Here is a 14,967-nt window from a genome sequence, read left to right as displayed (position 1 = left end):
CCACATGCCTAGCGGAATCGCTTCATTTTAGCTCCTCCTTCAATCTCTCCAGCTGCTTCTGCAAAAGCCTGATGAGGGGAATGACCTGACTCAGGCAGGCAGTGTCTGAACTGACTTCACGTATGGCAAGTTCAAAGGGTTGCAGAACCTTGCACAACGTTGAAATCATTCTCCACTGCGCTTGAGTCAGGTGCATTCCCCCTCCTTTGCCTATATCGTAGGCAGATGTATAGGCTTGAATGGCCTTTTGCTGCTCCTCCATCCTCTGAAGCATATAGAGGGTTGAATTCCACCTCATTACCACCTCTTGCTTCAGATGATGGCGGGGCAGCTTCAGGAGTGTTTGCTGGTGCTCCAGTCTTCGGCACGTGGTGGCTGAATGCCGAAAGTGGCCCGCAATTCTTCGGGCCACCGACAGCATCTCTTGCACGCCCCTTTCGTTTTTTCAAAAATTCTGCACCACCAAATTCAATGTATGTGCAAAAAATGGGACATGCTGGAATTTGCCCACGTGTAATGCACGCACAATATTGGTGGCGTTGTCCGATGTCACAAATCCCCAGGAGAGTCCAATTGGGGTAAGCCATTCTGCGATGATGTTCCTCAGTTTCCGTAAGAGGTTGTCAGCTGTGTGCCTCTTATGGAAAGCGGTGATACAAAGCGTAGCCTGCCTAGGAAGTTAGGAACGAGTTGGCGCTTACGAGATGCTGCTACTGGTGCCGGCGCTGCTGTTCTTGCTGCGGGAGGCAATATATCTACCCAGTGGGCTGTCACAGTCATATAGTCCTGAGTCTGCCCTGCTCCACTTGTCCACATGTCCGTGGTTAAGTGGACATTGGGTACAACTGCATTTTTTAGGACACTGTTGAGTCTTTTTCTGATGTCTGTGTACATTCTCGGTAGATGATATTTGGTACCGGGGACACACTACCTCAAAAAATTCTCTAAGTCCTTGTGAACTAACGATGGATACCGGAGTTATCCGCTTTGCAACAGGATGACTGCTGTGATATTTCATCTTCCTCTCAAAGGACTGTTGGACAGTCAATTGCTTACTGGAAGTAGTACAAGTGGTCTTCCGACTTCCCCTCTGGGATGATGATCGACTCCCAGCAGCAACAACAGCAGCGCCAGCAGCAGTAGGCGTTACACTCAAGGATCCATCGGAGGAATCCCAGTCAGGAGAGGACTCGTCAGACTTGCCAGTGTTATGGCCTGCAGGACTATTGGCGTTCCTGTCTAAGAAGGAAATTGACACTGAGGGAGTTGGTGGTGTGGTTTGCGGGAGCTTGGGTACAAGAGGAAGGGATTTAGTTGTCAGTGGACTGCTTCCACTGTCACCCAAAGCATTTGAACTTGTCAATGACTTCTGATGAATGCGCTCCAGGTGACGTATAAGGGAGGATGTTCCTAGGTGGTTAACGTCCTTAGCCCTACTTATTACAGCTTGACAAAGGCAACACACGGCTTGACACCTGTTGTCCGCATTTCTGTTCAAATAATTCCACACGGAAGAGGTGATTTTTTTTGTAATTTTACCAGGCATGTCAATGGCCATATTCATCCCACGGACAACAGGTGTCTCCCCGGGTGCCTGACTTAAACAAACACCTCACCATCAGAATCCTCCTTGTCAATTTCCTCCTCAGCGCCAGCAACACCCATATCCTCATCCTGGTGTACTTCAACAGTGACATCTTCAATTTGACTATCAGGAACTGGACTGTGGGTGCTCCTTCCAGCACTTCCAGGGGGCGTGCAAATGGTAGCAGGAGCCACCTCTTCCCGTCCAGTGTTGGGAAGGTCAGGCATCGCAACCGACACAATTGGACTCTCCTTGGGGATTTGTGATTTAGAAGAACGCACAGTTCTTTCCTGTGCTTTTGCCATCTTAACTCTATTCAGTTTTCTAGCGAGAGGATGAGTGCTTCCATCCTCATTTGAAGCTGAACCACTAGCCATGAACATAGGCCAGGGCCTCAGCCGTTCCTTGCCACTCCGTGTCGTAAATGGCATATTGCCAAGTTTACGCTTCTCCTCAGATGCTTTTAATTTAGCTTTTTGGGTAATTTTACTGAACTTTAGGTTTTTTTTATTTAACATGCTCTCTACTATGACATTGGGCATCGTCCTTGGCAGACGATGTTGATTGCATTGAATCGTCTCGGCCATGACTAGTGGCAGCAGTTTCAGCACGAGGTGGAAGTGGATCTTGATCTTTCCCTATTTCACCCTCCACATTTTTGTTCTCCATTTTTTAATGTGTGGAATTATATGCCAGTAATATTATTATATCAATAGCAATGGCCTACTGTACTGTACAACTATACACTGTTGGTCACCAAAATGCTGCACTGTACTACTATATATACTGCTCACAAAAATGCAGCACAGATATGGAATGGATACTTGCAGTGACACAAAGCTGCAAGATACAGCAATGGCGTACTGTACTGTACAACTATATACTGTTGATCACCAAAATGCTGCACTGTACTACTATATATATTGCTCACAAAAATGCAGCACAGATATGGAATAGATACTTGCAGTGACATAGAGCTGCAAGATACAGCAATGGCATACTGTACTGTACAACTATATACTGTTGGTCACCAAAATGCTGCACTGTACTACTATATATATTGCTCACAAAAATGCAGCACAGATATGGAATGGATACTTGCAGTGACACAGAGCTGCAAGATACAGCAATGGCCTACTGTACTGTACAACTATATACTGTTGGTCACCAAAATGCAGCACACTGAGCACAGATATTTGCAGCACACTGAGCACAGATATGGAGCTTTTCAGGCAGAGAACGTAGCCACGTCCTCTCCGTTCAATATCCAATGCACGAGTGAAAATGGCGGCGATGCGCGGCTCTTTATATAGAATACGAATCTTGCGAGAATCCGACAGTGGGATGATGATGTTCGGCCGCGTTCGGGTTAACCGAGCAAGGCGGGAAGATCCGAGGCTGCCTCGGAACCGTGTAAAATAGGTGAAGTTCGGGGGGGTTCGGATCTCGACGAACCGAACCTGCTCATCTCTAATATTCATACATCAGAATTGTTGTCCCCTGGCTTGAAGATGCTTTTGAAGTCTTTGGTTGCTGTGTAAAATAAAAAAAAATTGTGTTTAAATGCTTTGGCATAATTTTGACGTAGGAAGAAGTCCCCTTTAAACATTATCGCTCCTATAAACATTGTTTCCCACCGCTCTATGGTGGTTCCCAAAACTCTATTTACTCATCTTTCGGCATCTCAGAAATACAACATGATGTAGGCTCTTATAGTAGAAGCACTCTTTTATCGAGACCGAAGAAGTAAACAAAAGGCATATAAAATATTTATACACAAACCGTACAGATTTACAGACATCTTCTTTCTCTCCAGAAAATATGAGCTAAGAATGGAAGTTAATGTTTAAAATGGTTTAAAACAAGTTTTATGGTCAAAACAGCAGCGTGGATGGAACTGCTGTTCGTGTCAGGAGTTCTGAAAGTTTCCGAAAAAACATGCCTTCAGTACGTGCATAGACAACATCTGTCATGTTATGATGATGATGACGACGCAACAGCACAAAATAGTTTCATTAAAATGTTTTATTGTTATGTATCTAATTATAAAACCACCCTACAAAACTCATCCATGAGGCTATCAAACTGGCACTGCAATCCCAACATGATGCTAAGAATTATATTTATTTTAGCAGCAAACTAAAAACAAATAATAAGTATCACATGCACAGAACTACAGGCACAAGCCAACGCTTTTCGTCCATGAAGAAGACTTCATCACGGGGAGAACAATGTTGAGCCAAATGCCTATATTTATACCAAAATAACAAACAAGAATTAAAACAAATGTGGCCCCAAGTTATTACATCACTTCCTGTGATGTCATTTCCTGGGATTGTGAAAACTTGAAATAATATCAGTTTACCTCACCAAAAGAGGTACAGCAATATAAATAAAGTGATTTAAACAAGGAGTGTTCCAAATATCTGACTGCGGAATGCTCCTGGAATTTACCTGTCACTTCCACCGCTAGGGTTTATGGACTACAACAGCGCCATTTCTTCCCGGCGCGCAGAAAAATCTTTATACAGTTGTTATTAGTGGGTCCACCAGCAACCTTTTAAATGTTCAGTCTGATTTAGAAGGAACAACTACATTAAAGAAGAAGTTCTATTAACGGTCTCCTAGCCAGCAGACCTCTGTGACCACTGGAAAGCATGGCGGCCATGCTGGCTATTTATCAAAGCTTAAAGAGAGTTAAAATACCAATGAATCAGCTCCTGTCATTTTTCAAACACAGCCTGTAACATGGCAGTTAGGAGCTGATTAGCTGGTACTTTATCTCTCTCCACTTTGTCTCTCTCAAAGCTTTGTCAAATCTCCCCCCAAATGTGGTATATCCCGGGTGGGGTCTATCCCTGGTGTGACCAGGATTGGAACCGTGTTCCAAATCCCAGCACGGACCAGGGATTTTCAGGTAAAAGGGGTATTAGACTGTAAGCCCACATGGTCAGTGCCCTCCACCCTCATTCTCTCCTCCTAGTTACCCCATCTCCCCGTTTGCCCTGACTCACATCCTCTCTGTCCACCCACTTGTGGATATAGGCTCAATGGGCATTACAGCTTTGAAGCTATTCAAAGCAATAAGAAATACTGTTATCGCAGCACAGCCAGCGTTGCGGCTTTTAGAGTGTTTAGAAGTTTTGACAGCTATCACTAGGTTACTGTACATCAGCATCATAAATGTTACAGGATCATAAAACTCCCTGAGACAAGTCTTCTTAAATAATTTATCACAACTTCTCCGTTTGTCAACATCTCGACAGAATGCTGTAAACATGAAAAATGATTATAATAAAGCTGAGTGAAAAACAACTCTGTTCATTTATCCGAGTTGCAGGAACAAAGAATTAATGTGATTAGTACTTTGCAGCAATAAAGATTTGCTACTCTTGACAAAAGTGCTGCTTAAGTTACAGTCCAGTCCTTGGAACTGCAGCACGCAACAAAATAAACAGCAACACAGATTCCTGTGTTATGCTACAACATGGCATATTGGATTTTAGGCTTATTCGGACAGTATAATTAGAGGTATGTGAATTGACTTAAAGTCTTACTGGGTAATCCATAGCGTAACCAGATAATCAGGTTACTAAACGCTTACCTCAATTAGCCTGAGCGAGACATGCTTTATTGATATCAATAACCCTGCACTGACAAATTAAACTGTTAGACCTAGCAATTAACTAGATTGGGACATCTGGAAAACATGGCATGCTAAATATACACATCACACCAAAAATCTGTACTATTTTTAAACACTTTCCTAGCCACTTATTCAGGTCCTCTCACCCAATGCGACAAATATTTGCAACTTTGTATGTGTAAAAACTGCAATTTCGTGACAAATTTAGATTTTTAAAAAAATATTTGGGGTAAATGTAATAGGATACGAGCTGCCGAAGGTGCGGGACTTTGGGTGAGAATGTCCTTTTTTTTAAAGCAGCATTCATTTACAAGGCAAAGCCAACTTGGTTTTGCCTTGTAAGCAGTGGCAGCTCTAGAAGTGGGGGGCAATGCAGTTCAAAATTCAAACTGTTTGGCAGGGTGTGGAGTGGCAGTTGGCAGTGCTCCACTATTTGAATTTTGGACTGCGCTGCAGACCCACCTCCATTGCTTGTATAGATTGGTGCTTTAATAATACGGGCATTCTCAGTCGAAGTACCGCACCTCCAGTAACTCGGACCCTATTTCGTTTACCCCTTGATGTTTATAGACATACTGTAAATGGCAAACTAATGGTAATATATTTGTCTGTTGTCTCCTAACCTCCCTGGGCATTATAAGGCTGGATTATCTAACTGCTATCCCCAACCGTCACGATTTCCTATTATTCTGGTATTAGCAAACTGTACTTTGCCCCTGATGAAGCTGCTTGATGTAGACAAATGTGTCAGGCAATTAGTCAAATCTATTCAGGATTTATAACGTTACCACTCAATACAGTGAAATTAGATGTGACATCTGCAGCGGAGCCTTTATTTCCATTGTTATTGCAAGCACTCCAATCCATAGGAGCATTGAGAATTGAATACTAAATAGTGACGTTGGGGCCTATTTATCAGTCATCTCAAAAAGGTCATACAAACTATCATTACCCATCGCGGCATTTCACGGATAGAAGGAATTATTTTTCAGGCCAATTTCTTGAAGTTCTCTGTCCGGGGCAGCTGCCCCAGGGGAACGCTAAAAAATGTATGCCCAGTGCGGATGGCAGTAGCGAACGTTTACACTGCTCGGTTCTGTGTCTGCAGTGTTTCTGCGTGAGTGGAGGTATCTCAGTAGAACCCTGATGGCCTTTTCCATAGAAAAACATTTGGGTATCGGAGCTTGATAAATGCACAAATGCGACGTTTGGGTAAGGTGTGCTCCAGTACTGACAAATCGCAGGTGAAACAGAACTCTACACGCCAATTCGCCTCAATACACCATCAAGCCAAACATTGTATATTTACATGGACACAAATACTAATCCGGATTTAATGAGAACGGTGTTTGCAAAATTGCAGCACAATAGACAACATAAATTGAACGGCGTGTGAGCGGCAGGTTTGTACGTAGCACTGCACAGATACTGTAGGTGTGATCTGTGCAGGCTTTTGTGTATTCTACTTTAAATAAGGGGTTTTAAATTTAGAAATATTATGTGGGGTCCCCACTCCAAAAGCATAACCACTGCAGGACCTCAGAGCCAGCTCGGGTACTGGAAAATCAGAAGAAAAACCAGTGTGGGTTCCCCCCTTATTTCCAGTAACCAGCACCGGGCTGAACCAACCGGGGGGCTTATGACAAAGCAGAGACACACATTATGGGGTCATGAGATATGACATTACGTAAACCACCCCCAAACTGGTCAGCCTAGGCATGAAATTCCTTGGGAATTCCTTGCCAATAACTGGTTCCCCACCTCCGAGGAACCCCCAGGCTTTGGCTGAAAGGCTGGATCCCCCCCCCCCCCCCCCCCACATTCCTGGTGGTGGTGGATGCAGGGTTAATGGTGTAAAAGATAGAATTAATATTATTCTTTACAGTAGAATTACATGTCCCAGCAAGCCTGCCCCAGCACGCTGGCACTTGAAGAACCACAAGTGCCAGCATGCCTGGACACTAAAGGCATGCCGCCCTTTGTAAAGAAAATACACACACACAATGTTATAATCCTTTATTACACACTCTCACACTTCATGCTTATCTACTTCTGTGCTTGGTCTCTTTGTCCATGTAGTAGTCCAGGGTCTTGGTAAAATAACACAGTTACCCGAGCCATACTGAACATGCTCTACATACTGTACAGCGCAGCTCTGCACCCAAAATTACATTTCCCACATGGTTCCTTGCACTACAGAATGGTGAAACACCGATTGGCTAAGAGTCAGACACTCTCAGCCAATCAGCGATGGTTTCTATGGTACCATCCACTGATTGCTTTGCCACCGATGGCTAACCGCTATGTCAAACCACTCAAATCGTTCTCCCCTTCCCTGATTAGACCATGTCTCACAGCAAAAAATCTCAACAATAGTTTAATGCCATTGATGTTAAGCACCAATGGGATTATCGATGGTTAACCCATCAATGGCCATCCCCAGTTATTTGTATTCACTGAGGTGGGATCTCTATCACCTTCTATGTAGACACATGTCCTTGAGGTAAAAGTGCTGCTCTACTGGGAGTCCAGGAGGTCTTCCCCTAAATCAGGAATATTCTGGATATTATGTCCCCTATTTTCTACAATACACATTTCAAATGCGGTTGTAGTGTGATATTTTTGGCTAAATTATTATTGAGAATTTAGGAAATAACACAGGAATGTATGAAGATTCGCAAGCAGGGAAAGAGCTTGCGAGAAAACTCTCACGTATACTCCTCACACACTTCTCACTGTATGATTTGTAAAAAATACAGTAAGAAGGTGTCTACACATTCGCTGCCATCGGCTAGTGCTACCCCCTCTTGCCCCTCCACTTACACTTACCTGCCCAGTGATCGATAACCTGTTTCCTCCAGTCAGCTGGTCACATGGCTCCTGGTCTGTGACCCTGGTCAGCTGCTCTATGCTGAAAACTGAGATGCTGGCGACCAGCTGACCGGAGGATTACCGGACCCCTCCAGATAGCGTTGTTATCGCAGGGCTCCCACCAGATAGCGTTGTTATCGCAGGGCTCCCACCAGATAGCGTTGTTATCACAGGACTCTCACCGGGTATTTTTCCACAATTTCCACTACTACATTTCATACAGATTACTTTTCCCATTACAAGAATGGGAAATGCGATCTGCTTACTTAAAATATGCAAATTAAAGGGCTTTAATATATAGATAATGTTTTCACATTATTTTAGTAAATAAAGATTGATAACTACAGCAGGGCCCATGAGAGGGCAGGCATCTAGATGCTTTATTATTTTCACTTCATGTTGCATCATTTTGGACAAGCTCATTAAAAAGAATACAACAAACAAAAATGAGAAAGCGCTATTCACTTTGGTATTAAAAATATTTTCTTTACTAATATAAAGATCACAATGTTATAAATACAAACATGTACCGGCCGGTAAGACAATTATAAAACAATTAATACCATGATTCCTGAATCATCACACAATAATATATTTCTATTAATCACCCTTAATTGATCAAAGTTATCGCTGCTTACACTAAGTGTATTTACTTATATATTGATATTATCCTTTAAACTCGATATGCATAAATTAATCTATACCTCTAATCTAATGATTCAAAACATAAGAAAATCCAGATAGGTTTCACAATGGATTAATCAATAAATAATTAGTAGGTTAGGCATGCATGCATTCCATTAAAAGACTGAAGAATGGATTAGTATGTTTCCAGTTCCAGCTACACAATGGGTTAATTTGTATCCAATAAGTCCATTATGCATGCATTTATTAATTAGAGGCAGTGTGCAGGAAAGATTCCTTCTTTTTATACAGAGCCAAAACCCTCCAACCACTTTCCTTTTTGTGGGAGGTATGAATCAGAATTAATCGACAATGTTAGATTCAGTCCAGAAAGAAATATAATAGGCAAATGCTCTCTATTAAGCCACAACCTTTAACCGGCCACTTCTCACACAGTTAGTTTGGTTAATTAGATGAGGCACATATAATCAGGTGGGTTATTTATAGTGTGATGCTTTTCCACAAGGACTAGAGTGCACTTAGCAGAAGCACTCACTAGCAGCTTTATCCTTGATGGCTGTTACAAATGCCAGCCTGAGTGAAAAAAAAACACTCCTTCCCCTGTGCACTGGGGTAAGGAGAAAACAGTTCATCAGCCGATATTGAGGGTTTATGAGCCACACAAATAAATGTAGCAGATGATGGAGAATGCTCTCCTGACTCACAACTCCTCTAGTATGCCCACAAACGCGTTTCTCCGCCTCAGGGTCCGTTTCAGCGGCTTCATCAGTGTGTTATTTATTGATTAATCCATTGTGAAACCTATCTGGATTTTCTTATGTTTTGAATCATTAGATTAGAGGTATAGATTAATTTATGCCTATCGAGTTTAAAGGATAATATCAATATATAAGTAAATACACTTAGTGTAAGCAGCGATAACTTTGATCAATTAAGGGTGATTAATAGAAATATATTATTGTGTGATGATTCAGGAATCATGGTATTAATTGTTTTATAATTGTCTTACCGGCCGGTACATGTTTGTATTTATAACATTGTGATCTTTATATTAGTAAAGAAAATATTTTTAATACCAAAGTGAATAGCGCTTTCTCATTTTTGTTTGTTGTATTCTGTTGTGGAGGGGTTAGGATCATCCCTCAGAGTGTAGCCGCTCTCACTTTGGGTAGTGACAGCGCCAGGTGCAAATCTGTTTTTTAGTGTTCATTAAAAAGAACTCCCAAACCTTACACGATACTTAGGAAGATGGTGATCGCATTGGAAATCATTGCTCCTTGTGTCCCTGATCTGTCCTGTATGCAGCCAGGGATAACGGAGAGTCACGTCAGCACCACATTGTCTGCTAGGTGTAATGAGAGGACGGATACAGGTGAACGTCAAGCTTCAGTGAGATACGTAAACACCCATACAGGTGCCAGAGACTGAGTGTCAGGTGACTGAAATCTCTTTTCCATAAACCCTGCTTATTTTAGTGGGAAAGCCAAACAATAACAAAGTATTTTAAATTCTATAATTAATAAAATAAGTGTGATGGCTGCGTGGAGCTGTGTTCAGGCGCTTGGGTGGTGTGCCCGCTCCCAGCGCCGGGCGAGCGGCAGTATGCAGGGGATCTGGGTCCCCTGCAGTTCCAGGCCATAGACAGCGCTGGGGCACCTTGTCTGTCCCCAGCACTGGTTGTGCAGTGGCTGTGGGTGTCCGGTGCCGGGACCTTGCAAGGCTTCCCTGCACCGGACCAGAGTGGCGGCGACGGGCAGCGCCGCGGAAGATGCGCTTCAAACTTGGCGCCGAATCGGCAGCAAATGAGAAGCGCCAGCCACGGCATTTCAAATCCAGCGCCCGCCGCGAGCCAATCACGGCTTTCGGAGCGCCGACCTATCACGGGCGGCCACGGCGAGCCAATCAGCGCTCGCCGCATCATAGGCCCCACCCCCGGCGAGTGACGTCAGATGCCGCTGTTACCTGGAGAGAAGAGGACGCCACCGGGGAGCGCCAGAAGAGGACAGGCGGCGTGAGAAGACAGAGGACACAGCGGAAGCTGTTCCTGAGGCCGCAGAAAAGGCCTTAAGATGCGGGTGTCGACGGAGAAGATGTCCAGCGGCGGCTGGACACAACAGAATGCAGAGGTGGCGCTGCTGGCCAGAATGGGTCAGCGGCAGAAGAGGATCTCTGGACCAGGTGATGCCTCAGTGAGGCTCATCTCTACCCCTCTCCTCCCTAGACCACCAGGGTGCAGGTATTAGACCTGTGGGGGTAAGTTCAGGCACTAGGCCCGTGCGCAGTTAGGAGTATAGGCTGCATCTGACTTGGTGGTTTGGGCATTAAGCCCAAGCCACTGTATTGGGCATTTTAGGTGGGCATTAGGCCCAAGGGCGCATGGTGGGCATTAGGTCCTGAATTTAGTAGGAACACCCCAATAAGAGTGATCTGGGAATTAGGCCCAGAACCCTACAACCGGCTCATGTTAGGTGGGCACTAGGCCCGTTCGTAATTGCAGACCTCAGGCCTGGGAGGGTAGTTAGGGGGCACTAGGCCCAGTGTAAAAGGAGTGCTCCCAGGTGAATACGTGTGGTACTGGGCACTAGGCCCAGGCCACTCCCACGTGTACATGCAGGCAGGCCCACAGGGCCTGAGCCCCTGGCAAGTTAGTGTATGGGAGGTGGGTAGGCTGTACGGCGCCCACTCCCCAGTAATCTAAAGCAGATAGGAACTTAAAGGGACAGCACGGTTGTAGATACGTGTACTGTACTGTGTTATTGGATTGTTGTTTCCATGCAGGGCCAAGTTTGCTTATAGGGGGTCATTCCGAGTTGTTAGCTCGCAAGCGGATTTTAGCAGATTTGCTCATGCTAAGCCGCCGCCTACTGGGAGTGAATCTTAGCATCTTAAAATAGCGAACGATGTATTCGCAATATTGCGATTACACACCTCGTAGCAGTTTCTGAGTAGCTTCAGACTTACTCGGCATCTGCGATCAGTTCAGTGCTTGTCGTTCCTGGTTTGACGTCACAAACACACCCAGCGTTCGCCCAGACACTCCCCCGTTTCTCCAGCCACTCCTGCGTTTTTTCCGGAAACGGTAGCGTTTTTTCCCACACGCCCATAAAACGGCCTGTTTCCGCCCAGTAACACCCATTTCCTGTCAATCACACTACGATCGCCAGAACGATGAAAATGCCGTGAGTAAAATTCCTAAGTGCATAGCAAATTTACTTGGCGCAGTCGCAGTGCGGACATTGCGCATGCGCATTAAGCGGAAAATCGCTGCGATGCGAAGATTTTTACCGAGCGAACAACTCGGAATGACCCCCATAGTTTGTGTAGTTCTGTTGCACCACACACACAGAGTTAGTTTGAGGGCTCTGCTGTTGTAGTTAGTGTAGTGGTGTTACACTAGGATAGAGTTAGACCCTGCATGGTGGTGTGGTTCTTGTCTCCTTGCAGGGACCTGTAAGTGAAGAAAAGGAAGATCGCAATACAAGATTGGCAATGGTGAGCATCATATGTGTCTGTCTGTCTGTCCCCTGAGCGCCGTTATGGTGGACCTTGCATGGCCATGCGAGGTCCAGGGTACACCTCAGCGTGAGAGCGCTGTTAGGTGAAAATTGGGTGGCTGAGGCGTTGTACCTGTGATGACCTTTTACCCAACCGGTGAAGGTCACTGCCACCCCTGGAGTATCCTCTTTTCCGGCGGGAGAAGAGTTAATACTCCTTAATTGGTTTAGGTTCCTTTCTAGTTCATCTACATCTGGAAGGGGATCGCCGTGTCCGGGTCCAAGTGCAGTTTCCAGGTCCGTGGAAGGTTCCATGACCTGAAGAAGAGGGGGCGACACCTGCTAAGTAGCGAATCTACACCTGCACGGCAGCAGGCACAACACCGCACCGCAAAGATGTGGACTTCCTACAGTCTATATTCAGGCCATGGCAGTAATGCAGTACATTGATTAATGCTGGTTCTATGGAGGAACAGGGGTAGGGGACTCTAGGTCGACACCAATTAGGTCGACACCCATTAGGTTGACACCCATTGGTCGACAGTGGATATGTCGACACTAGAAATAGGTCGACTCTGCCATTAGGTCGACATGAACAAGGTCGACAAGAAAAAAGGTCGACATGAGTTTTTTATGTTTTTTTGGTGTCGTTTCCTCCCTCAAATGATGGGGAACCCCAATTAGTGCACCCTGTCCCCTTGCATGGCGAGCGAAAGGTGCCTCGCTCCGCTACCGCTGCACTCGACACAGGTTACCGTTCCCTATCATAGTCCACGTGGATCGTAAAGTATGAAAAAGTCCAATTTTTTTTAAAAAAAACTCATGTCGACCTAATGGCAGTGTTGACCTATTCCTAGTGTCGACCTATCCACTGTTGACCAATGGGTGTCGACCCAATGGGTGTCGACCTAGAGTCCGGATACCGAGGAACAGATAGACGGTACTACGGAGTCACTTTGGTATTACTACAAGAGAATACTGTATACCCACATATGTTATACTAAGAAAGAATCCGTGTCTTGTGGTCATATAGAGGCCTCACAGAGGATCTCTTACCAGGTTATTCCTCTGCTTTATGCAGCAAGTGTTTCCCACACGCCACAAGGCCATCCTTATCTCCTCATGTCCATGTATGTCATTTGTGCCACTCGTTAAATCTGTCCTTGAATATGGTAAAATACCAGCACAAGGCTGTTTCTAGCCAATTTTGCTCCCAGTGCGAGATTTAAATATGCGCCCCCCCCCCCCCATTCACATAAACAAAAAATGTGCCCCCCCATAGATATAAAGAGGAAAAGCATGCGCACGCCTAAGGCGCGCGCTCCCGACAAGGGTGTGTGGCCTTGTTAAAATGGGCATGGCTTTATTAAGGTGGGCGTGGTCTCATCTGATCTCATCATCACAGCCACCACAGGATAAAAAAATATCCTCATTTTACACATTACAGCAGGCACGCGACCCCATTTTACACAGCACGGCAGGCAAGTGTCCCCATTTTACACGGCACGGCAGGCAAGTGTCCCCATTTTACACAGCACGGCAGGCAAATGTCCCCATTTTACACAGTACGGCAGGCACGTGCCCCCATTTTACACATTGCGGCAGGCACGTACCCCCATTTTACACATTGCGGCAGGCACGTACCCCCATTTTACACATTGCGGCAGGAAAGTGTCCCCATTTTACACATTGCGGCAGGCACGTGTCCCCATTTTACACATTGCGACAGGCACGTACCCCCATTTTACACATTGCGGCAGACACATGTCCCCATTTTACACATTGCGACAGGCACGTGCCCCCATTTTACACAGCACGGCAGGCAAGTGTCCCCATTTTACACAGTACGGCAGGCAAGTGCCCCCATTTTACACATTGCGGCAGGCACGTGTCCCCATTTTACACATTGCGGCAGACACATGTCCCCATTTTACACATTGCGACAGGCACGTGCCCCCATTTTACACAGTACAACAGGCAAGTGTCCCCATTTTACACAGCACGGCAGGCAAGTGTCCCCATTTTACACATTGCGGCAGGCACGTGCCCCCATTTTACACATTGCGGCAGGCACATGTCCCCATTTTACACATTGCGGCAGGCAAGTGCCCCCATTTTACACAGTACGGCAGGCACGTGCCCCCATTTTACACATTGCGGCAGGAAAGTGTCCCCATTTTACACATTGCGGCAGGCAAGAGTCCCCATTTTACACAGTACGGCAGGCAAGAGTCCCCATTTCACACATTGCGGCAGGCACGTGTCCCAATTTTACACATTGCGGCAGGCAAGAGTCCCCATTTTACACAGTACGGTAGGCAAGAGTCCCCATTTCACACATTGCGGCAGGCACGTGTCCCAATTTTACACATTGCGGCAGGAAAGTGTCCCCATTCTATGCAGTACGGCAGGCAAGTGTCAAGTGGGGGGGGGGGGAGGAAGGGAGAGGGAGAGAGATGAACAACTTACATGTCAAGAAGATCTTCCCGCTCCTCGCGCTGGCCGCCGGCGCCTCCCCTTAACAGCTTGGCTCCCCTCCTCCCTTTTCCCGAGTACTCCTGCTCGGGGGGTGGAGTTTCACGGATTGATGCGGTTGCGTCGTGACGTCACGACGCAACCGCGTCATACCACGAAACTCCGCCCCCCGAGCAGGAGTACTCGGGAAAATGGAGGAGGGGGGAATCTGGGACCTGTAAAGTGCCGCGGCGGGCGCCCCGTGCGGTTGC

The sequence above is a fragment of the Pseudophryne corroboree genome, chromosome 5 (genome assembly GCF_028390025.1).
Source record: "Pseudophryne corroboree isolate aPseCor3 chromosome 5, aPseCor3.hap2, whole genome shotgun sequence".
Taxonomy (NCBI): domain Eukaryota; kingdom Metazoa; phylum Chordata; class Amphibia; order Anura; family Myobatrachidae; genus Pseudophryne; species Pseudophryne corroboree.
This window is presented reverse-complemented; position numbering follows the sequence as displayed.